This window comes from Ammospiza nelsoni, chromosome 4, assembly GCF_027579445.1.
Source record: "Ammospiza nelsoni isolate bAmmNel1 chromosome 4, bAmmNel1.pri, whole genome shotgun sequence".
NCBI lineage: Eukaryota > Metazoa > Chordata > Aves > Passeriformes > Passerellidae > Ammospiza > Ammospiza nelsoni.
The window spans coordinates 10635212-10642162 of NC_080636.1; the positions used below are offsets into that span (position 1 = coordinate 10635212).

A 6951-nucleotide genomic window follows, 5' to 3' on the forward strand; every position below is an offset into this window, starting at 1 on the left:
TTAACTGCTAAAACTGAAATTACAGTGTTAAAAAAATGAAGAATTAGAATTTTCAGGGTGGGTCTAGGGAGATCACTTCTGGTTTGTTTTTGGAGGTTTTTTAATCTGAAAAGCTTGTAAGTCAATAAAAATAAACCTGCCATAGAAAAATGTTTAATAGCCTCACCAAAGGTCAGTTCTAACCAGGTCAAAGCTTTAAAATTAAATTCTTATGTGAGGATGAGAGAAACAGGCAACATAACTTGCAGAAACACGAGATAAAGAATATCAAGCTGTTAAAGTGTCTAGGAGCACTGCTGTTGATCACACCTCCATCTTCCAGTGTAGGTGAAGGAGAATGGAAGTTCTCCAATTCCATCTTGGATTACCTTGGATCAACCAATTTACAACAGCCCCTTGACAATGGAAGAGTGGCTTAGACTAAAAGTAAGACTTTTTAAAAAAAAAAACCCATCATTTTTGCTACATTATGTAGTGAATGGGGAGCGGAAGATGGCAAAGACTAAAAAGCAAAAGTTCACAAGGTCAGACTTTCTAGGATAATTGAGAGAGACATAGATATCTGACATCTTTACATTTTCTGCCATTCTAGTTCTTTTACAGACCTGTAATCTGTTAAGAGTTCAGTAGAAGGGGTCCAATAAACCTATTGCATAATGAGCAAGAGCACAACAGACATTTTAGACTTGAGAATGAGGGCTTTGTGGGATAAAGATAAAAGAGGTGGTGTAATAGCAGAATGGAAGAAGAGAGGACACTTTTTTGATCAGACATGGAGTATACCAGACTTTTATGGTATATACTCTGGGCTATCTGTACCTATGTATGGGTAGCAGAGACCAGAATGCTCCAGAGTGAGGACGTGTTTAGTTATCAGCAGAACAGGGGCTGGAACCTGTGTGTGTATCTATGCTAGCAAACTGAACTGTGCAATGCTGTCTATTTGTTAGCATGGTGCCTGGCACAGATTTTTGTCTTTGCCAATTGCACATTCTATTGAATACATATGCTTCATTTATATTATCAAAGCATTTTACAAACCTGTAGCAGCTGTCATGTCATTACCACCAGATTGACCTCATTATGTGTCACAAGGCTAGCTATGTTATTGTAGCTTGCCTTTACAGGTCTCACAGAACTGAATTTTCTTTACCTGGTCACCTTAGTGGTACAAAATGTCAGACCAAATGATGTCTTTTATACCTGGAATCTTCTCTTCTTTTTTTAGTCATAAAAAAGGCATAACCGACTCACAACATTCATCTGTAATAATTTAGTTTAGCAAAAATCTTTTTTAATGTCCTGTTTGCTTTGATGTTCATGTCTCAAAAGCACAAAGATGTTGAGGACAAATACCTGCATGTGTTTCATTTCATACATTATGAGAAAAACTTTGCATTCAGAAATCTGAGTAAACTTCCTAACTTCCCAATTACAACTACAAGAAGTAGTTGTAATTCCAGATCTCTATAGATTCCCTAAGTTCTATTTCAAATCCCTTTAAAAGACTACTACTTCAGCATTTCAGTACATTTCATCTTCATATTTACATGATAACAATTTCATTATTTCAGTTGTTGCCAGTTTTTCTGCTCTCAGCAAAAATTTACTGCTTATCCTCTTCATCCTTCTAATTTTTCTTAGTTTTTTCTAAAATTATCCAATTGTTCTACAGCATAAGAAATACTGTGCTGATTTTTTATTTCTGACCATACATGCTGTCTGATTTTCTAACAATAACTTTTGTATTTTGAGAGATGATTTTTTTTCCTTAATAGGTAAACAGAGCTGATAATGATGCACAGTCCTGCCCAGTGTCTGTTCTAAAGTTAAATCAATCATTATATTCTCTCTGCATAAACATCAAACCTCTCTCACTTCAAAGGAGGTAATTTTTAATATTATAAATCTAGAGCTTCTGATGTAACAATCCATATGTGATTTAACATTTTAGGAAAATCTGAAGAGCTCTAGATCTAGCATTTTCTCAGAGAATCATGTATTATTCCTTGTTCATAAAATGATTCTGTGTCCCACTGTTTCTGTTTCATATCTAAGTTCAGGTTATTAATTTGACAAGTTTTATACAATATGCATAACCCCTTCAGTATGATGCATGACAACATTTTGAGATCAGGAGGGAATGAGAACAAGCAAAAATATATCCCAAGATCTTTTAACGAATAAGAATTATGTGTAACTCCCAAGATTTCACATGCTTTTCCAGGTGTAGGGAACTGGAGAGCAGCACGGTGGAAATCAGCCTGGGGCTCCTGGCCAGTGGGAAGTTGGAGATGAGCCAGCCGTGCCCTGGCAGCCAGGAGGGCCAGCCCTGTCCTGGGGGCACCAGGCACAGCGTGGCCAGCTGGGCAAGGGAGGGGATTGTCCTGCTCTGCTCTGGGCTGGGAGAGCCTCATCTTGAATATTGTGTGCAGTTTTGGGCACTGCAGTATAAGATAGTAAGCTATCAGAGAGTGATCAAAGGAGGGCAACAAAGATGGTGGAAGAGCCTTGAGGGGAAACCATTTGAGGAGCAGATGACATTACTTGCTCTGTTCACTCTGGAGGAGAGTGAGAGGAGACCTCATTGCAGTGACAACTTCCTTGTGGGGGAAGAGAAGGGGTAGGTACTGTTCTCTTCTCTGTGATCAGTGACAGGACCCAAGAGAATGGCATGAAGCTGTATCAGGGACGTTTAGGTTGAATATCAGGAAAAGTTTCTTCACCCAGAGAGAGGTCAGACACTGGAATAAGCTCCCCAGGGAAGTGGTCACAGCATCAATCCTGGCAGAGTTGAGACTATGCTGTCCTGCACAGGACCAGGAGCTGGACTCAATGATCCTAATGGCTCCCTTCTAACTCAGCTTATTCTGAGTGTATGCTAAACTGTTTAATTGCATACTTGGAACAACGAGTATCTCACATTTTAAATTAATTCTGTCTTTTAGGTATGTTTTTAGAGAATTTTTTTTTGTTCCTCACTTCCTTTCTTTCTCAACTATATGGGAAGATCCTCACCACAAAATCACAGAATGTCTGAAGTGGGAAGCACCTCTGGAAATCATGTAGTCCAGCTCCCAGATTAAGGTGTGGTTAGTTTAGAGTGGGTTGATCAGATCTGGGTCTAGCTGAGTTTAAAGTATCTCAAAGAATGAACAGTTCATCGGCTTTCTGGGTAACCTGTGCCAGTGTCTTACCCTCTCACAGTAAATATGTTTTCCTGATGTTCAAAATAAATTGCCTGTATCTTAGTTTGTGATTGTTGCCTCTTGTCCTTTCCATGGCTACTTCTGAGAAAAGTCTAGCTCATATTTACACCATGCCAACATATACACATTGATATTGCTCCCCCAGGGCATTCTCTTCTGGCAGAAGACATATCTCTCTCAACCTCTCCTCATGCAACAGACACTCCCATTCCTTGATGGCATTTGTGACCCTTTGCTGGGCTGCATCCAGAATGCCCATTTCTCTCTTAGAAAGAAGACAGCATTTCAAACGTGTCTCAGCAGCGTTTATTAGAGGAGAAGGGTGACATCCCTTGGGCAGCTGGTAGCTCTCCTACCTATGTGGCCCAGGACACTGCTGGCCTTCAGTGCAGCAAGGACACTAAGGTTAAAATATCTAAAGATATCTCCTGTCTGAATAACCATCATGCAGACAGGAGACTGGGGCTGATGTCTTTTAAATATTCTTAGCTATAGGTGACTGACTGATTTCAATGACAAATCAGCACTTAGATATTTCAGAGAATGTGAACCAGCAGACATTTGTTTATTATCAGGGAGAAAGTTACAGCAAAGAAGAAAAAACAGGTCAGATCTCTAAAAATCCCTATTCCTAGACTTGTGCTTCTACTTTACTAGATATATGTGACGTTAATATAATAGATTTCAAGCTACTGACATTATAATAGATATCTAAAGCTGACATTAATTCAGACATACTTTTAATCTTGGTAAATCTGAAAGCAGAGGCATGATCAATTCCAAATGAAATAAAATACAAAGAAAAACAGCACCACTGTTTTTCTAGCAAACTGTTTACATTGAGAGCTATGCAGCAGCAGGAGCTCTGACCAAGGAAACACAAAATATAAAAGCTGTCACCTCCTCAAACATTTTTCTTTCATCTTGATATCACAGAAGAAACTACATATGATTAAGATAATACCTTTTTTATTAACTTGTAAGAATACCATTTTCAGAAACATTGTTTGTATGAAGAAATCTGGACAAAAATTAAAAGGTGGCACCACAAACATTGCAGTGAGAAAAATAATTAGCAAATTTTAGTGCTGCTTCATTTAAAGGAAGGTACAATAAAGTGGCAGAAAAAAAGCAGTAAATTATAACCTGTATGGAATTAGAAATCCGTTCTCTATATTGACCACAGTGTTAACATAATTGTGAGGTTTTATGTTTACATGTAGAAAAGATCATTGTTGGCATGATTTGCAAACATCAGAAGAGTCTGAATTATATGGCTACTCTAAGGAAGCATTAGTATGTTACTCAAAGCAAAATAAATTGCTATAGCAATATTCATATGCTATAGTGACTTTTTATAGTGAAGATTGATTTCTTTGTTTTTAAACTCTTGTTGTCTTTACATGCAAGAAATATATATGTAGTATGTATATGTCAGGTTATATATGCTTAAAAATAATTGCAGGATTGCAAGCAATTTATTCCATCACAATTTTTGTCCAAGGACTTGATCCACTGAGGATTTGATCTTCAACTCCCAGTGAAGAGGAAGGCATTTTTCCCAAAGAAGAACGCTGTGTTGAGACAACAAGAAGCAAAGTCACATACAATTCCTAAATTTGCAAGAAAACAATTTCAGAAGTTACAAGTAATAACTTGTAGGATAAGTAATTCAAATATCATATTGTCATGACTTTAACTCAAGCAAGCAAACTCAAGATTCAGCAGCGTTTGTAACCCTACATCCCATCCAGGGGTCTCAGGTGACTTGGGTGTGCTATTGGAAGTGCATAAGTATAAAATAAACATCACATCCTGTTGTTGTGATTATACATGCAACACAATAAAGGGAGAGGGTGAAACAAATTAGAAGGAAAAGGTGAGAAACAAGGGTCAGTAACTGTCAGGACACCCGATGAGTTTTGTAACCTGAACAGCAGTAAAAGAAGGAAAGTAATACAGGTCCCATTTATATTATTAGCTACCTCTTTCATCCTTCCCTCCCTTCTGAAGGAAGCACCATCCACCTCACCTCCTCAGTCTCTGGGAACGGGTGGCAGTGCTGCAGTTCCATGGGAGATGGCAGGACAGGGTTTTCAGCCCTCTCTGCTCCTTGATCTTTTCTACTCCACTACGAATTCAGTCAGCAAGAGTACACCAGTTTTTCTGTAATTTTGGTTTGGGATATGAGAGCTAATTAGATGGAAGAGGCGCTAGGAATACTCAGGTGACAAGAAGATTTCCAATACCTGCAGTGGCAAAGCTCAGCTGGAGCTACTCAGTTCATTTTCAAGCTGAATGTATTAGTCTTGCATGTCAATGACGAGCAGCTGTCTCCCTCTGAGAGACCCTACTTTAAGAGACTGCTGAAAATCTTAAAGCTGAACCCACTACTAAGCTATTAATTAGTTTGGTCCAAAATATTAGTCCGTCTTAATTAAGCCAATTCCACACAGACCAAAATAGGTTTGCTAACTGAATTCCAGCCTAAATGGGAGCATTTATATCTAGGAGTATGATATTAATGAGACTCATTTAATGAAGGTGGTGATTTTCTCAAAAGATAAAGAATGAGGGAAAGATACCCAATACCTAGAAAGAGATTCCTGTATGTTTCTTTTTATTTTTTAATTATGTGGTCTTAGCTGTGAAAATGTTTTTTCCAAACATTTTTACCAATATGAGCCACTGACATTTATCTATTGTGCTATGATAGAAAATTGGGATTTATTAATACTATGCTCAGTCAATCTTTCTCACAAAATTATCCCCTTAAGAAGTAAAGATGTAGATAGGTGGGATGTTTTCTGATTGTCTGTATTTCCACTGTGGGAACTAGAGTTCCTGCTATATTACAACCACTGAAAAGTGATTGGCAAAAATCACTACAAAATAACAATTTTCTCTCCAGCAAAAGTGGGGCAGTGAAATGCCATGGAATTTGCAGGGGTGCTGAGTCTCCATCTTTCTGTGTATTTTCTGATTAATAATAGAAAGTTCATGGATACCTTCAGAGTACCCATCCAGGGCAGGAGCATAGCCAAAATCCATTTCATTTGGGTGAAAATCTTCTGAATAGGATTTACAGTTCTTCTGACATACCGAGGAGGCTGCATTAGCTCACAGTCTGAACTGATTCTCCATCTGAACATTTTCCTTACCTGAGAGAACACAATCGCATTTATGACTTGTCAAGTGTTTGTTTTCTTAAGCAAAGCAGATCATTTGAGGAAGAGGGAGAAGGAATTTTCACCTTGAAAGGAATGTCCTATGTTTGTGAAATCTTTGAAAATTCACCTTTGTTCAACTGAAAAATTAATCTAACAACCCTTGAGATACTATTAAAGTCCAACACAATGGTGCTATGCACCTAATTATTATGATACACATACTGTTTTAATAAGATACTTCCCCTTTTCTTTTTTTTGTGTTTTGTTTAGTTCCAAAAAGAAATACACACATTTATAGTGTCAGCATGGGTTCTAATTTAAGATGATCTTGCAAGCACATATTGTAAGCAAACAAGAAATAGAAGTCTTTCTAACCAAAACCTATGGACTTATGTGCAGAAATATATTCAAAATGAAGCTGGAAACCACTGGGAAGCAGGTTTAACATATCCTCTCTCTTCAGTCCTTGTAGATTTTAGGAAGAATACACATTACTCTTTGGGACTGCCTGACCCAAACAATTTCCATCATTGTTCATCCTGGAGGAAAATTCTGATCCATTGCATTAGCTG

The 6951-nt window shown here is 37.9% G+C and overlaps 1 long non-coding RNA gene across 1 annotated transcript; it reads right to left on the bottom strand.

Annotated features, from left to right (window-relative positions):
* Positions 1–4161: 4161 nt before the first annotated feature.
* Positions 4162–5368, bottom strand: LOC132072861 (uncharacterized). The gene is made up of 2 exons (XR_009418416.1): positions 5242–5368; positions 4162–4783 (listed from the first exon to the last, which is right to left on the bottom strand). It is a non-coding gene; the product is annotated as an uncharacterized LOC132072861 (long non-coding RNA).
* Positions 5369–6951: the final 1583 nt, after the last annotated feature.